We start from the raw sequence: 19,551 nt of genomic DNA, 5'->3' as shown, positions 1-19,551 counted from the left end.
GAAGGAAGTAGGGATCAGAGGGCAGGCTCAACGGAAGTCAATCAAAGAGCTTGCCACTGTAGCGAAACGGAGCAGTCACTGGCTGTGGCTGAAACGTAGGGACTTAACATGGGCTGCCAATTGATCGAGTGGTGTCACCATGCTACACACTCCCGGGTCTGATCAACTAGGGGTGTGCCAACCCCGGCGGAGGGTGTCTTGTGATAAGCGGCCGAAACACCCAATGAAGTCAGGGCATACAACTGAAGATGTGTCGCATTGGTTTCACCACGCAATCTGTGTCAAATTTAACTCCACTCAAGATGACCTCTCCTTTCAACTGTTGTGCTGAAAAATTAGGGATTTTAACATCTAGTCCTAGTAAGAATCCAGCAAAATGCCCATCGCCCTGTTTCTGAGGGCATTCCAGGGGGAAGCTCCTCCTCAGAACCAGTGGCAGGAAGCAGTTGTCACTTCATTTCAGGTAAAGGATGGTCATTGCATATATTTATCCTTAATGTGTGCCATAGGTACTGTATGTTCCATATAGATTTTTTTTTTTTTGTTGGGTCAGTTGCAGGGAATGTCATATCCCTAGAACATATGTCTGACCAACGAGATATTGACAAAGGTCAAATATTTGATTAAGACACTGTCTGATTTTTCATCAGGGGGAGAAGTAAATTTTCCAAATGTTTGAACAAACTCCACTCTGATCAGTTCCATGTGCCCCAATCAAATTTGGAAATCCTGGGTAATGAGAATGTTAGGCTGATTGTGAGATTCTTTATGGAACTGTGGGTGTTTTTGCCTGTGTACCTGCAATGGCATGAAACGCCTCTTTTATTGTCTGCACGCAGGTGTCCAGGAAACACTATGAAAACCTGAAGGAAATATTTTAGCGCCAAAAAGACTTTACGAATTGCCTGGCAAACTGCACTTTTAGATAGATTTTCAGCATCGCCTACAGTATATAAAAAAGTGGCGCTTGCTAAAAACCTCAAAGCAATGCATACTGTCTGTGTGGTTGTGAGAGCCCAACTTCGCCTAGGTTGACTTCGAATATAAAGTGCTAATAAATCTTTGAGGTACAATATTCCCCATACCCAACCCCAGCTAAAGTGGTATCTTTCGAAAAGAATTTTCTCCGGGAGCAATAAAGGATCTTGCCGATCGAGCAAAACCCTCTCTGTATGAAATTCTCTTCTTATAATTTGCACACCGATATCAATTGGTCACTCATTCATGAACGGCGAAGCCATAACTGAATGAATTCCATGCACAGACACTGATTAAGTGTGTTAGCTAATCCTTGTTTACATAGAACAAACCTACTCCAAGCAGGTTTGAGGATTTGGATGTGCTGCTATGACAACACATCCAGCAAGAGTTTCGACATACTGTCAGATCCAGGATCATGCCAAATCTTCAACAATTACATCCTGCTAAACGAGTAATTCATGTACGAAAAATACCCCCCTGGTTAAGGCAGAAACCTAGTTTCTTAAAAACATTTGTTTACATGCACAAGACTTCTGAAATTCTCCTTTGGCAAAATGCTTGTATGTCATTAAACTCTGCAAAACAGAGTTAAACATAATCATTAGCTTCCATGATTCTGAAAACAAGCATGAAGCCTGTGAGAATTCTTTTATGTTTTATAAATATATTTAGTTCATCATGTGCTGCAAAGTAAATAACACCTATTACCTTTTTATACCCCCCACTAATGATCAACAAGGAACAGTGTTATGAACACTGGTTGCTGTGTTACCCGATCACATTGTTTCAACATATCCATAACAAGTAGCTGGATTAAAACTGAACTGACACTTTATTAATATGTTCCTGTTACCAGATTGTACACAGCAGACTTGTTTACTTAGCTGTCTGACTGAGCCCTGCATAGGATATATGGGATAATAAAAATGAAGGTATTTTTCTTCAGTAAGATAAGTATTGTATTAGTTTAGTCATTACTTTAAAAAGTGGACATCTTATGCACATTACTTTTAACATTTTACCCTACTGCTCCTGAGAACGTACTGTTGAATTTAGCACTATACGTTCAGCTCATCCACGTAAATTTAGCGATTTCTGAAATTTTGAGCCAGATTATTTCACCCAGGAGAAAGAATAACCTGATAGCCCAAGCATTTTCTATAGGGAAATTAACTTGTGGTCTCTTCTACCCGTAGCTGCTGAAAGTGTTTGTGAAACTTGGCAGGTGAATAGAGTGCAGCAAACATATGCAGACTACAAAATCCTTAAGTGTAACTGGGTTAAGGGTTTACATGGTCACATTACTCGCAGAAAAATCTACATGTGTTAACCTGATTCCCCAGAGACTAATAACCAAGTTCCTCTAACCAGAATAAAGTTTTACAAGACATTTGAGAAACCAGATTTTTGTGAATAACTGGGTCATTAAATCTCAAGATTTTCATAAAGGTGTAATGTTTCATCTATGCACCAACTATTCTAAAAAACTGTACCTCACAGAACAAAATATTAACAGTGTTAATTAAGTATTTTTGGGTATAAAATTAGAATCAGAAGAGTGGCAACACTAATTTGAATGGGTAGAGAGCACATTTACTGTATTCACAAACCATAAGAAATTGCCAAATAATGAAATGCTACATTGGCTCTCTTTTTTAGCCAATTTAACTATAATATCTTACCATGCTGGAAATAAGAATGCCAAGGCTGACTCTTTGTCTCAGCGATTTGAGATATAATTACAAAGAGAAATTTTTGGAAGATTCTGAGAATTTAGGATCTTTAATTCAAAAAGCTAATGAAAATCTACGGAATTCAATTAACCACCAACGGTAACTCATGAATAGCAAATTTTGCTGTTCTAACACGTTTTACGTTAAGAATAGAAATAACAATTGAAAGAACTTAAATAATTTAGTCACTACAACATCAAGAGATGTTCAGTCTTAAAAAAAACATTTATTTAATATACAAAAGAGAACAACAACTCTGGAGAGTAACAGCCAGGCATTCCTTATAGCATGGCAGCTAGAAATAATTATGGTAACTGGCTTATGAGGAGCTTTAGGATGAAGATGATTACTCCAGGAATGCGCCAAATGACTCAGAATGGCCTAAAGTAGGGGTCCCCAACTCCTGTCCTGGAGGGCCCCAAATGCTGCAGGTTTTCATTTTAACCCTTTTCTTAATTTGTGACCTGTTTTTGCTCCTAATTAACTTCTTTTGAATTATTTTTATTTGACTTGCTCTTGAAGACTCAAACCCCTTAATTGTTTCTTTTTCTTTAATTAGCAGCCAAACAATACTAAAAAACAAAATAAACCAAAACATGACTGACATTGTTGATCATACAATACCTGAAAATAAAGAAAGGTCCCCAAAGAAATTCTGGGGATGAAATCTTAAAAAAACAAGTAAATTAAAATTAACTCAAAAGAAATTAATTAGTAGCAAAACAATTGCACTAATTAAGAAAGCCTGCAGCCACTGGGGCCCTCCAGGACTGGAGTTGGGGACCCCTGGTCTAAAGCTTTGTTTGCCTCTGCTGAAGTGTCAAAAAATATATACTGTCCTCAAAAGGAGAGCTTTCAAATACACAGGAACCACCAGAAAAGTGGGGGCCACTGTTTCTTTTATCATCTTCTGGTAATGGCTGTTTTAGCACTAAAGAACTTGATAAAAATGAATTTTGCATCTTTCAAGGCAACGGTCCTAGAAGTACATACAGTGTTATTGTCAGTCAGTAAACTGGCATATAATTAGAGAAGGAGGCAAGGTGTTATCCTGCATACTGTACAGCCTGTTTGGTATCTTTACAGAGGTCTGAAAAGAGGGGACATCCAGAAAAATAACAGTCTAGAATTGACCCACAAAGGCATTTCATCCCCAGCCAAATCCTATGCCAGAAAATCTCATGTTATTATGGCATTGACAGTCTTCCATCTCTATGAGCTTTTCCATTAATGACTCCAACTCTGATTTGATACCATTGATCTCCTTAGTATAATGGATGGCCACAGCCTTGATGCACAGGAACGATAAGATTTCAAGATGCTGTTAACATCTTTTGCCAGCATCTTGAAGTCAGTCCTTAACATATTTATATCAGCCTAAAATTTTGTGTGATTATGCTGAATGATGCCAAGAATTATCTTTCTCCATAACAACATTTTTAACTACCTGAAAAAAGAGCCATCACAATAGGGTTTGAATCTTTATCTGAGTCATTTTCAGATCAAAAATACTGCTAAAAGAAAAGAACTGAATCTTAGTGAAGTAGGCACTTTTTAATTAGTATGACAAGCTGTAACTTATGCATTGTTTTCATGCAGGAGCAGTTGGTATCGAATGAAAGTTGGAGAGGACTCAAGCAAAAGCAGAGCCAAGCAACGATTTACAGCATGTGTCATGTGTTCCTCCAGCAATTCATTTCAGTAACACAGCACTTAATTTATTATAAGGTCAATATAAAGACAAAAAGTAGATAGCATTAAAACTGAAGACAGTATGACTAAAGTGAGCAAACATATCAGTATTCAAAAACAGTACATCTACTGTATTAGTGTTGAAAGTTGAAATAACTAAAAATCTGTGCAAGCGCTATTACCAAATTAAGGATAATCACTAAAGAATGGTATTTCTTTGCACAGTATTAGACTTTCACTAAGCCAAGTCAAATATTTAGCTTTAATTTAATTTCAACACATTAAAGCATTTTCGCCATGTAATTTTCTAACCCGCTTAATCCAGATCAATGTCGTGAGTAGAGCTGACTACATCAGTTTTAAGACTTTTAGACATTATGATATGCTTTGTTTTGCAGACTACTATATAACCATAATTGCAGGTAATATCCCTTGCAACTTCAGTATCTAATTCTAACTCTCTGTACTGTGCTGGTTGATTGTTTGTGCTGCATATAAATGTACCTTTCTTTACTCCATGCTAAAAGTTTAAATCTTTCCATTTAAACAAAGTTGTAAGATAAAAGTACATTTACTTTAGTCTGAGAGATTGCAGCTCACATCTTGTCTTCCAAAATTCAAAAGTTGCGAAGACCTTATAAATTTACATTCATTGTTTTAAAATAGAATATAAGACAAGTAACCAGTAAATGTTTATTCTTAATAAAACACTAGAGTAACATTAATACAATCTGGAAAAAAAAATATAATAACTAACTGACACAGACCCAGTGGCTGATTCCAAGAAGGTCATCAAGATGGATCCTATCACAAGTGTAATTAAATCTCTGTAGAAGCCAGCCTGGAGCAGCAATATATTTATTGTCAGAGATACAGAGATACGCAGCTCTACTGCAATACAATAGTGTCATTTGCTAAAAACAGCCAGGAATATGGCCTTATATTTCACACCCAGTGTGCATAATGTCACACAGATTTGATTAGGTCAATTCATGTGTTATAAAAATGGGGCTGCTGCATATAACAAGATTAATCCGACATTAAAGTAAGAACATTAACGAGTATGACCTTAACGTATATTTATTTCTTCTCTCATTTTCAGGAGTGGGAGCAGCTGAATGTCCAAATGGCTGGAAATTGTTCTATATATGTTTTTAACTACTCCTATCAATTTATCTGTCCAGTTTAAAATTATCTCAGCAGCAAGTATTCATACTAAGCCAATTTGGAGTCACCAATAACCCTAACAAATCCACATTTTAAAAATGTTTAAATATAACTGAGTACATCAATAAAAAAAATAAAAAAAATCTTTTTTTATAGTGAACACTGTTCTAAAGCATGCTTCAAGCCGGGAGGGTTCATAGTACAATGATGTACATATTTTGTGTAGTTGAAGCATGAGCAGGTTAAGAGATTGCTAAATGGAGCTAAACCAGACAGTCACTCAACACCACTCCTCAGTTAAGAGATGGTGGACCAATGTGAATGATGCATTACTGCCACCTACTGAGAGGGAGTGTGGAGCAGAGATTTAGGAAGCATACCCTACCTAAGTGGGGGGATGAGAAAACAAAACAAAACTCAAATAATATCAAAGAGTCCAATATTTTTAAAAAAATTCAAATAAGCCTCCCCTTTATTCAGTGGCACTGTTACACTTATATTCTTAATATTGAGTGACTGCTTAGCCAAGTTAACAGCTACCTCATTTCCCAGAATACCTATATGAACAGGAACCCATGGGAAATTAATATCTATGTCCAGAATCTTTAGTTTTTATAAATGTTGCTGTATGTCTATTGCTATATCTGTCCTACATTTGGAAATTATTGATTCAATACTTGATAGAATAGATAATGAACCTGAACAAAACTATACATGCTCTGGGCTGACCTCTTATACCCATCCCATTACAATAATTATTGCCACTATCTCTGATGTGAATACAAACAAGTTATCAGTTAGTCTTTTCCTAATTTTAATTTGAAACTGGGAACATACACTGAAGCCCCTATGACCAGTTACTGGATCTTTTAAACCATCTGTATAAATCTGTATGAATCAAAAATATTGCCTTTGCACATATTGACTAATGATCTCCATCCATCCATTATCCAACCCACTATATCCTAACTACAGGGTCACGGAGGCCTGCTGGAGAAAAACCCAGCCAACACAGGGCGCAAGGCAGGAAACAAACCCTAGGCAGGGTGCCAGCCCACCACAGGGCGCAACACACACACACTAGGGACAATTTAGAATCGCCAATGCACCTAACCTGCATGTCTTTGGACTGCGGGAGGAAACCGGAGTACCCGGAGGAAACCCACGCAGACACAGTGAGAACATACAAACTCCACACAGGGAGGACCTGGGAAGTGAACCTGGTTTTCTAACTGCGAGGCAGCAGTGCTACCCACTGTGCCACCATGCCGTCCAACTAATGATTTGTTCAAGTGAATTAGATCCTGCTTCTTCCTTGATTTTCTCCTGGATATTCAAATCTGTCATAGGTAATGGGGAAAACCATGGTGGAACAGCAGAAATAGCCACACTGAGACAAAGCTCGTAATTAAATACCCAAAGATATCTTGCACATTCTTTTACCAACCATCTAAAACTGATGATTTTATTAGTGTGGCATTCCCAATTGTTGCTGATTCTGGATGTCTGCCATTGTGTCCCCTTACATTAATCTGGTAGACTACTGCCAATTGCATTCTGTGTAAATACAAGGGTATCTCCTCCATTTCTACTAATATTGCTAATATTGGAGGAGATTTCATATAACCACTACACATTCTTCAAGTGTAGGAGCTGCACATGGAGCCATGTTGGCCTCCGCTGCACCATGCACCCATATCCTACCATGTTGCACCTCTAAAACAGCACTGAACTGCTAGAAAAGCGTTGTCTTATCTTCTTGTGTGCTGCACATGAGAGGTAACTTCCATTCTTTCTTTTTTGTTTACCTCCCTTTGAAACATTCAGATTCTTAAAAGTTATTTTTTGCTTACTTTGGTAATGCCTGGATAGGAGCATTACCACACATTTACTTGTATTTCCAGTTTTTCTGCTTTCTCTTTTGGTTCTCAGCTGGTTTCTCACTTGTTTAGACATTTTTACCTTTGTGTATCTCTGTAAGTGTTTATTCTTTAAAATAATGTTTATTTTTCTTAAGGAATAAGAATTCATTCTTTAGTTTGGACTACAATTCTGTAAATATACATGACTTCTGTCAATCATTAGATGACATAAATGGTTAAAATAATGGAGAAAATCCTTGTTTTTGGTTCTTTATCTGCCTAAATTTAGATTTCCAGTTAGCTTAGCATGTGTCTCTTATTAGTGCAAAACAGGAGTACTTAGGGAAAAACCCAAACTGACAAAGATAGAAGTGCAATTCTAAGTTAATAATTTTAAATTAATGTTTGTTTATATTTTTATCATATTTTTGTTAATGCCCTTTTGTGTGTTTATTTTTCTTGGATGCCATCATTTAGAAGCTTCAGGTTGCTAGGCAAGATATACATGCATTCCATGATATCACAATCATACTATTAAAGATGGCTGTGTGCATTAAACAGAATCAGTACTTTATGAAAATAAATATAAAACTACACAAGAGACTTTCCTCAGTCCAAAAGTTCTTTTAGTATTATTGAGTCTTGGCATAAAGGCAGTTCCTGGTTGTACAAGACTGGATTCAAAATAACAAAAAATGTTTGCATTGATGGGTTTCAAAGGCTTTAGAACTTAATGTGTGTCTTCTTGGTTTCGATTTTTATTTTTGTGTATTAGGCTTAGCAACTTTTAGTATATATTTGGCACTGCCCAGGTTTATCTGTGCATCGCAGTGCTCCACAACTACTAACCTATAGTTAGAACAGATACTAGCTGCTCATCATGACCTAAAAAAAACAGGTGACCTGCCACACTGCCATAAAGACGTTTTAGTATTTTAGCATTATGCTGAAGATGTGACATTTTTATGAAAGAGAAAGTAACTCAACTTCACCCATTCCATTATTTCTTTAAAGCATCACAGGGATCAGAGCTGACTAGCTTTCCAAGGCGTACCTGACTACTGCCATTGCCATACACGATTCTTTTGTCTTCTCCTCTGACTTGATTGCTGTAAGTAGATGAAAGGCACATTTGCATGTGTACATATGCTAAATGTGATTGCTATCTGTTTTTAACCAGCTCCAAATATGGTCTGTGTGATTCATGTCCTGTGCATTTTCATCAGCATTTCCAGTGGTGTCAAGTGCTGTGACACGTTAGTGCAGGTGTCAACGGATACAATTTGCTTTAGCTACAAATTCTTGTGTATACCCTGATATTATTTTTTCAATCAGTCCTGATTTTGGTTCCATGTCTGCTGCTAGCTTTCCTAACACAGTGGAATGCATAAGAAAAGAAAAGCTGATAAAGGGGGAGGATAGCTTCAACACAGACCTGAAACAAAATAAATGACTGTGGTGAGCACAGAGGCATCAGTGTGTCTTGTCTGTAAAGAAAATGTAGTATTTTCATATATTCCAGCCCATGTTAAAAATAATATTGATAATATATTTTAGCATTTATTGCTTGTTAGTTACTTAAAGTATCATTGATGGAAATGATATATTTTATATAATATATATATATGTATTATATATATATATATATATATATATAATAATATTATATTATGACGCCACCAGGGGGCATACCGCCACCCTAACCTGGACACAGACAGGCAGGACACACGTTCAATACACAACACCCGGTTTATTTATAATAAAAAGTCCACAAACCACCAACACCGCAATACACAGTCCATTCCCTTCCTTGCCGCCAGTCCATCCGCCTCCAGTCTTCCTCAGGCTTTGTCCACTCCTTCCTCCCGACTCTGGCCTCTGAATGGTGGGACTGGCCCCTTTTTATAGGGCACCTGGGAGGACTCCAAGTGACTAATGAGCTTCTTCTGGCCACACTTCTGGGTAAAGTGGAAGTGTGGCCAAATAAGGCCCTGGAAAGGTGCATGGCCCTGCTGAAAACCACGTGGGCTGCCCTCTGTCGGCCCGGGGGAGAAACTGTCCCAAAAATACTCCTTTCCCTGGTCCTTCAAACATTTCTGGACATGCAAAGTTCGGGCCGCCTGCCACAATATATATATATATATATATATATGTAATTTGAATAATAATATATTTTATAAAGTATGTTGGTTTTTTAAAATGATATTTTTGGCCTCCGATAAAATTCCCTTTGACACCCATGGTATACAATATGTTTTTTTCTGTCCAAAACACATTGGCTACAGTTTTGTGAGTTATTCTTAAATTCTTTCTGTGAGTGGCAGGTTCAAACATGCAACTTGCCTAATACAGTTCATTCATCTCATAATTTTGTTAGGCAGAAATATGGTTCAATGAAGCAAACTAAGTATCATTTTATAAGACATCGCCAGTAGAAAGGTCACTGAAAGGGCATTATTAGTGTGAAAAACAAGCCTGCCAGGCATTGTCTTCCTAACCAGAGCCCATGTAATTCTAATGGCTGTAAGAATAAAATCCTCATTAATTAGACAGAAATAATGTTTAGGATTTACTTTTCATTTACCAAGATGCGAAGCAGAGCCTGTAGCTTTTTTTTGTTGTAATTTCTGTTCACATTGTTTGGCTTACATCAAAATACAATTTACAAAAAATTTTACACCTCGGAAGCATTTATTATGCAAAAAAATGCAAAGAAAAATGAAAAAAAATTGTATTATTCAATCAAAATTGAGCACAACAGCATTTTATACTTTTTTTTTTATATTTTATACTGGCACTGCTGGAAGTGTCTCAATCATCAAATTAAAGCCATGCACCTTTTCAAAGGTTGGTGATATCATTGTATTAACAATTAGATAAAGCACAATAAATATCCAGATTCAGATTAATTGCATAAGAATGTTAATAACAAGATGACTAAGAGGATAGCTTAGAATCATTACAGGTGGACCTAGACAGAATTCAAAAATGGGCAAATGAGTGGCATTGGATGATTAATGTAAAAGTGCTTTGCGAAGAGAGCATAAAATCATATATATTTACATAACTGGTTTAGGTTCAAATGTGAAATTACATTATTTGAAAACGATGATGAGATGTAATAAAATTATCACTTTTCAAAATGAAGGAGTGTACACAGTGATTTAGAAGTTGTTATGGAGTGAATAATCATTATTTTTAGACAGCATGCACTAATTTAAAAGCAAACTTCAATCAGTTTTTGCTCAAAATCATCACTCACAGCTGTTTTTATACAGAACAGTGTCATGAAGCACTGTGAAAGTTTTTTTTTTGTTCTAATTCCTATGTAGTTGGTGTATTTTGGTGTATAACTCATATCATAATCTTAGTATAGAATGACCAGACAGTCCATAACTGAAATACTAGACTTTCCAAATGAAATTGGAGATATAAGACATAGTCATCATTGTCATGATAAGATGTTTTACGCAAAATTTTGTGATTAAGTTTCTGGAACAAGGTACCCAGCCACAGAGTATTTGGCCAATTATCTTTATGTAACATCATGAAGTTTGGAGCCTCACGTGGCCATTTGACATAAAGAACAGCCCGGCTGAGGCAAATAGAAAGCGAGAGAGACATCAGTGAGAGAAACTCCATACCAATCCACCTGGACATCAAAGACGCTGTCCATGTATCATCCTGACTACTGAACCTAAAAGCTGCCCAAAATGACTGCTACTGTGTTGTAAATGTTTGATTTGATTTTTAGTTTCCAGACCTTTACATAAAGTATTATTTAGGAAGCTTTTTGACTTTGAAGCATTGGTGTATTTTTGTTAGGGCCTTAAAATAAGACTTTAGGATGATTCACTGTTTTAACCATTTATTTAATTTACTTTGTTTAGTATATTCTATTTTAATAAATACTTCTTTGCTTTTCATTTGCAATACCTTGCCTGTATATTTTCAATGATTGAGGTAATAAAGTATATACAGGGCACCTGGTGTTGAGAAATTTCTTTCTCACAGGATTAGCAGGCCAAACAAGAGCGCCTCCAACTAATGACAACACATTGGAAGCAACACATCATCTATTTTTTGAGGTGACGTTGACCATTATGTCTTAGCCTGCGTGGGCTTAGTTCATTCTTGGGGACGTAGATGTGTCATCCTTTAGCTCCTCTCTATTATTGGGGTACCAGTGTGTTGTTGACACCGAGGGTCGTGAGTCCCTATGTGGAGTATTGCGGAGTGACGGGTTGTGAAGACATTACTCATAATCAGTGCTTAAGTGGCTAAGGTCTGTGCGACTGTGCCTTTTTATGTGTGTGTGTGTTAAGCATAGGGTGAAATAGTAGGCAATTGCATAACGAACTTGGTGATTCTCACTAATCTACCGATAAAACAAAAGGCTAATTGAATCTTGTGTTATATATCATACTGTGTTTAGTCAAACCACAAAAGATATTTTTCTTGATCTCTACGATGTTACTGTGAGACATCTCCTACTATGCTATGTCTAGGTTTGGTCATTGTGTTAAAACAAAGATACTGTATATCAGTTTAGAGAGTTTGCTGATACACTTAAATTCAGAATTGTAAAGTATGAGCTTGAAAGTAAATTTAAAGGAAATTATATTTGGTTTCAGTTTAAACAAAAGAAGAGCTAACTTGAAAGAAGTATTTAAAATTATGAATGAAATTAGGTAAATTAGGTAAATGCCAGTTGTTATTTTAAAAGGAATCCTTTAACAAGAACTTGTGCATAAATGGAAGCTAGTTAATGGTAAATTTCTCACTAATTTTGGAAAAGTTTTTGTCTTCGTAAAAATAATTACAGTATATATATATATATATGTGTGTGTGTATTATACTACATAGTATTGTATATAATTGTACTTTGGAGGCCTTCAAATATTGATTTCTTCAAAACAAAATCTGCGGAAACTGTGCAGAAAATGCTTCCAGCAATTCCAAAATCCTGAACTGTTACATTGAGCTGTATTTCTTACATTTACTCTTACTATGCACTACACTTAGTGGTTATGTGAAGTTGGTATCAAAACTGAAACAGTGTTATGAGATGAAATCAATGCACTGAATTTTGCAAGGTGGGCAGATGTATAGTGGCAAATATTAAAAAAAGCATATTTCCTTTAGAAAACAACCTCCTTTATATGAAATATTGCTTTTCACCATATCTATCAGAAAGCAATATTAGGGAATACTGTATAGTAAATCTAAAAGCAGTGGATTGCAGAGTGAAGCAAATTTCACTATGGGCAATAATGTCTACATGTTTATATCAAATATATTTTAATTATACACAGTAACTCGGGTCATATTTGTGATCAATACAATTTCCAGTATAAAGAAATGAAATACGATTATGCCAGAAACAATATGGAAGAACAAATAGGTGAAAGCTGCTGAGAAACAAAAATAAAGTTACTTATGAATTCTGGTATGTTTAAACAACAATAATAATTTAAGAAAAACAAGCATTTCAGACTGTACAATGAGGAATATACAAATTTAGTACGTATGAATCTCTTTATAGTAGATGCAAACCAAGCAATATTCATTGTACCTATAAATAATGATTCATTAAAAATAAAGCTGCATGGAAAAAGAATGTTTAAAAGAGAAAATCATTAAATCAATGCTATATTTCAATAAAATAATTGAATTAGTTTTTTTAGCCAGTGTGAAGATACAAAAGACAATAAGGCAAAAACACAGGGTTGGGGAAGCTTTCTTGTATAATGTCCAGGATGACAAGTACTCTAAAAGGACTGGTATAGGTCTTTTTGGTAGAAAATGCATTAGGAGGAAGTGGAAATGACATAATCAGAACGGGACCAGAAGTGACATCATTAGCTGGAGCCGGGGGTGATGTCTTCAAAACATGACCGGTAGTAAGGTTATCAGCGGGAGACGGAAGTGATGTCATCAAAAAGGAGTCGGAAAGTGATGTTATTGGAAAGGGATTGGAGTGGAAAACTGTGGTTATTCTTTTGCTGGTCTGTTGAAATAAAGAGAAAGGTGTTAATACTCTGTTCCAACCCTGCATCTCTTGATATTTCACTTATAATTGGACCCTTTGGCTGTCCCCTAAGTACATGTATGTGACACCAATTATTCAAACAAAATTTAAAAGAATAATTTACTTCAATGTTTAGGCATTTTTAGTAAGACTAGCAATGGTGTTCTGTCTTTTTTAAAAGCCTTTTTTGATGTATTTTGTGTTCATTTGAGTCTGTCCCAGTATAGCATTAGTGAACAATGTTGGTCCTGAAAGGCTGCATTGACTACAGTTTTTATTCCAACCCAACTGCTTAATGAAAAGTCAATTATTGCTAATTAAGCACTTATTGCTCAAGTGACATTTTTGTTTTTCATCTTAGTTTGCCTCGCTTGTTAATATTTTGAACCCTTAATTGCTTGTTTTAGTTTTAAACAGTGGCATTTACTGTTTTTATTGTTTCCTTATTGGCAATAAGATGCAAATGACAAAGAAACAAACAGTCCTCCATCTCACATGCTTCCATTCACACCTGTGTGTATTCCTTGTGCACTATTTGGTTTAATAAAGTACTCAGAAAGAAACTGAAAAGAAAACAGTGCAAGACTGAGAAGCACTCATCTGTTTTAGGCTTCAAATAATTTGGATGGTATCCTTAGAAATAAAAATCTACAATATAAAATTAATCTGACAATTCTAAGTTAAAACACTAACAAGCCATGACATTTAATTATACCTGTTATTTGTAAGTTTTGGTTTCTAATTAAGTAACTGTGTTAGAACAAAAACCTGCGGCCACTGCGGCCCTCCAAGACCAACGTTGCTCACCCCTGCTATATATTGTATAGTATGTAAAATAAACTACTATTCTAGTTCTGTCTATGTTTGTTTTCCTGGAATGGCATTCATTTTACATATATAGTATATGCAAATATCATTCAATATTACTCAAATATTTTGCCACTTTTTTGACTGCATTCATATAACTTAAATTCACTGATGCCTTGCATTGGCTAAAGTAGTATATATATTTATTGTCACAGGAAGCTGGGGGACAGACCCAGCCAGGATGCCTGGAAGGACCAGGAGGTGGTGTATACGTCCCTCGGGCCATGAGGGGGCAACCATCCTGGATGTTGAGGGGACCATGGGAAAGGAGCAAGGAGGCTGAAGCCCATTGGGGCCTGTGGCACCCCGAGCCTCATGTAGCCCGGGAAACATTCACTTCCGCCACACCTGGGAAGGTAGAGGAAGATCCTTCCAGGGACGCCTGGAGTGCTTCTAGGTGCAAGGGCAGCACTTCCGCCACACCAGGAAAAAGACGTGGTCTCAGTCTGGTAGTGCTCAAGTGTATCTCACAATATATATTAAATTAAATAGTATATGGTATTATGGCACAATGTTATTCAGGTGCTAATGTACAGTTTTTGAAAATGGTGATTGTTTTCTGAAGACAATGTATTTTTTTATGTTTGGATGAGTACAATATCAAGTGCAGTGTTTCCTAATATTTGCGGTGTCATGATCCAGTTTTTCACATGCCAGTGAATCCCGAACCAGGGTCCCTCTCCGTTAATTTAGCACAATCGTCTGAGTCGGTGGAGTGGGGTGGACCCCTTGGTGAATGGAGTGTGATCTAAAGAGCATCAGAGCACTAATTGAATCAAGTGTAATGGCCAATGCTTTTCCGAGAATTGAGCATGATCATTGGATTAGTCAATAGGATGTCATCCATGGTCAGCCATGATCCATCTGCAGTGCTGCCGCTGCAAATCGAGAGCAATCTTTAGAGCAGCGAGGAGAGGCCAGGATTTCATATTGCGTTGGCTGCTGCCCACCTACAATGCCACCACAGCCCATAGGTTGGGAATTGCTGACCTAGTGTATATCCAATGTAATTTTACGAGTGCTACAAAGTTTACTGAGTTTAAATTTTATTTTATTCTGTTTGTGGGAAGCACAATGGTGCATTGGTTAGTCCTGAAGTTAAACCCCAGTATATTTATTTTAATTAATTTCTTAATTTTATTAACTGTGTTTCCTCCCATATGTCAAATACATCCAGGTAAGGCTATGGCTAAGGTCCACTCTGCCAAAATTACAAAGGTAATATAACATCCCTGACAACCTACCATTATTTATAATAATAGCCATGACCTCTGTTTAGGGTTCCTTATTAGTTTTAATCTGTATACTCCCCTTGGGCCTTATAATGTTAAACTATAAAGTGAATTATCATAGTTATGCAGACAATACACACATTTATTCATAGCACCAAATGACCCTGAGGCTCTAAATCCATTGACCCAGTGTCTTACCGTTATTATAGAATGGTTTAAGATAATTTCCTTACACTTAAGAAAGAAAAAGCAGAAATTTAAATTATATGCAACAAAAAGAAAAAAAGAAAAAGTGAGGACAGAAGTAAAGAATTTCAGTGTCGTTTTAGATTCAGAGCTAAACTTCAAATAGCACATTAAGTAAGTAAGTATGTAAAGTAAGTAAAGTTTATTTCTAAAGTGCATTTCACAGACAAAAGATACAATGCTCTGTATAATAAAAGAAAAATAAAAAAATTAACTTAAGTAATACATAGACACATTAAGATACATAATATAGTAAAAACTATCAAATAATAAATTAAAATAAAATTAGTAACAAGGTTTTTAAACTGTTTAAACAAGGTTTGAACTGTTTTAGAAGAGTCCACAGAGTCGGCCATACAAAGGTGAAGAGGGAGATTGTTTCCAATCTTTGGTGGAAGGGATTAAAAGGCTCTGTCCCCCACATTGTTTCCAATCTTGTGTCAGGATCAACTAACAGATTCTGAGCCTGAGATCTAAGTGTGTGAGAGGCAGCAAGTTTAAGAAGGAGATTTGTCCATTCGATGTTCTATACACAAATACAAGAATTTTAAAATTAATCCAATGTAAAGAGTATAAAACAGACGTAATATGATCTCTTTTTCTAGAATGTGTTAGCAACCTGGCCACCTCATTTTATATAGCTTGAACACACAAAAGGGAGGATTTGTCCAAGCCAGTAAACAATGTATTGCAATCATCTAAGCACCAGGAAACAAATACATGGACAATTTTTTCCATCGCCGATGATGAAACTATAGATCACAATTTTGAAATGCTCCTTAAATGAAAGTAACAGGAATGAGAAATAGATTTAACATTCAAGTTAAAACTCAGAGACAAATCAAATATAAATCCCAGGTTTCAAACACTGGACTTAGCAGTTATGCAGAAGGTTGCAAGTGCCTGATTAATCTTAGGATAAGTGTCAGGAGAAGCCGTAATCATGATTTTGGTTTTGTTGGAATTTAAATATAAGTAATTGTTAGACAGCCACTCTTTTATCCATGAAACACAATCAAATAGTTCTGGACAATTTATCAAGCTAGTGTGGTTTAAAAGAAATATACTGTTGAATATCATCAGCATAAAAGTAATAATAGATGTCTGTAAAAAACTGAAAGGAAGGATGTAAAATGAAAATAACAATGGACCAAGGATTGAACCTTGGAGAATCATAAGGTTAGAGAAAAAATGAAAGAATAAAATGTACTTGTACTAACAGAAAATCTCCTATTTGATGAGTAGGATGAGAACCATTCTAAGGCAGAGCTGGAAATACCAGCCAACTATCTACAGTAAGCCTATTAAGTAAAATGTTATGATCTACAGTATCAAACGCTGTACTAAGATTGAGTAAAATGAGTACAGAACAATTCCCAGTATCAGAAACCATTAGGAGATAATTATAGACCTTTAAAAGTGCAGTCTCCATTGAGTGCTGCTTTTGAAAACCAGATTGTAAAGGATCAAAAAATCTGTAAATTGTTTAATAGAGATTTTATTTGGATTTATACAACCTTTTCGAAGATTTTACTAATAATACGGTGACACATTTAGAGGATGTAGAATACCCAGTTAGGGTTGGATGCTCATTTGTTGTTTTTTTTTCTCCAGCTCATCTAGAGTTTTCAACTAAAGCTTATTAAAACGGCTGAAAATGTACAACATTCAAAACAAAAGAGAAGATGGCTTCTTGAGATGATGGGGATATATATAAAATGTAGGAGATTTAGCAGCCATGCAGATAATGGGCTCAGATTCAGTGGACTAAGTGAGGGTAATGCAACAAAACTTGTCTAAAATCCTTTTCAAAGATACTGATTAAACCAAGTCAGGCATAACTCTATTTGTCATGATCTGTATCTGCTCATTGCATTGCACAACCACACAGCTATTGTATCTTAGAATCAAGTTTCAAAATAAAGAGTTAGAGTTGATATAGGAATTGTTTTAAGGCTGTATAACTTTCATTGTTGTTTGCTAGGATCCAAAAGCAAAAATAGACAACTACAATTAGCAGGCATTACTTAAAATCACATATGTAAATTTGTTACAACACAGTGTTAATGACTGAGATACTGACAATGACTTTAAAAATAACAAGAAATTCCAAATGTAAATTCAAAGCAAAATTAAACTAATAAAATCAAGTCAGCAGTTATTCCTATTTATATTTCAGGTAGAAAAGAATTCTTTAATTTATAATAGTTAATATGGAAGAATGTAAAACTGACATTAATATGTTGTTTTTTGACTTAGTAAGATTCTCTTCTGAATTCATACCGATGTTTTAAAAACTAAATGAAATGAGATGTTTTACTTGCCATCAAGTAAATTGCACTTTTTTCACTAGCGAACAACATCAAATTGTGTATTCTCTGTTTTGTTTTTTTAGATGGATGGTTGTGTAGAAGAATTTATACAATAATAAGAAAACTATTTTAGATTTACCAGTCTCGGGTTTTGGTGAGACCTTCTTCATTTAAGTATGTAACATATGGAGAATCTCGGCCTTCTCATCTTAGAAATTGCATTTCCTTTTTGCATATTTTGGCATCATGAATATCTTTTCAATTACTGTCTACCATTAGGTCTCATGTAAAAGCTTGTAACTACTTGTACTTAGGTGGCTAGACAAGTAGCTTAAATATCTCAGTTGTCTAGTGGTCATTATCAGCTGTAATGGGATAAATAACAGAGAAACCTAAGAAGGGTTGGGATTCTTTAGGGATAACACTGCTTATTGACAGTTATGACAGTTAGAGAAAGAACATGCCTCAGGGAAATGCCAGTGATGCCATCTTTAAACTGGTTGCTCTACTGAAGCCATATTGTTTTCTCATGGTTTTTGTCCTGTTGGGTCAGTGGGATAAAATTGATGAGCCACAGCATTAACTTATGGGAAAGAGTACTGGAAGATAGGTTAAGAAGGGAAGTGATGATTAGTGAGCAGCAGTATGGTTTCATGCAACAAAAGAGCACCACAAATGCGATATTTGCTCTGAAGATGTTAATGGAGAAGTATAGAGAAGGCCCGAAGGAATTGCCTTGCATTTATTGCTTTTTTAACATCCAGCTTTTGAAAAGCACACTTTTAACAATACAAAATTAATGTTAAAACAGACAGATGGTTTTGTTTCTATTTTAATATTTGTTCCAAAAAATAACTGTTTTTCAGAATTCCCATTGCACTTTATTACTTTATCTGTCACAGGCTGTTTTGTAAATAACATCTTATTTCATAAAGATGCACCATCAAGAATATTTGAACGTAAGAGTGTTAAAGCTGAAACTCAAAAGAAAGCATTACTAAAAATGCATAACAAAACCTGCAGCAGAAAATCAATATTTTGATTAACTTAAAACATAAAAATTTACTTGCATGATATATTGAGTCTGTCCATAAAAATACTTGGATCAGGGCCTGACTTACTACATGTGGTCCTAAGTGACCTACGTAAGTGTCCACTCCTTCTGTCATGACACCTTTCTCCACTGCCTGTTTAATGTCAGTGTTTCTTTAACTATGTGTCTCACTGACCCCAAGGGGTATGCAAAAACCAAGTAATTTCCTTCAGGATTAATAAAGTTTAAAAAATATATATATATTGTGTAATATACAGCAGGAACATCAACATCCAAAAGCTTGATTAGGCACTTCTGTCTTCCCTTAAAGTGCCAAATGATACACTCTACTGTCATCCTACTGAAGAGCTGCTCTGCCCCTGCAAGGTTGCCTA

The sequence above is a fragment of the Polypterus senegalus genome, chromosome 3 (assembly GCF_016835505.1).
Source record: "Polypterus senegalus isolate Bchr_013 chromosome 3, ASM1683550v1, whole genome shotgun sequence".
Taxonomy (NCBI): domain Eukaryota; kingdom Metazoa; phylum Chordata; class Cladistia; order Polypteriformes; family Polypteridae; genus Polypterus; species Polypterus senegalus.
This window is presented reverse-complemented; position numbering follows the sequence as displayed.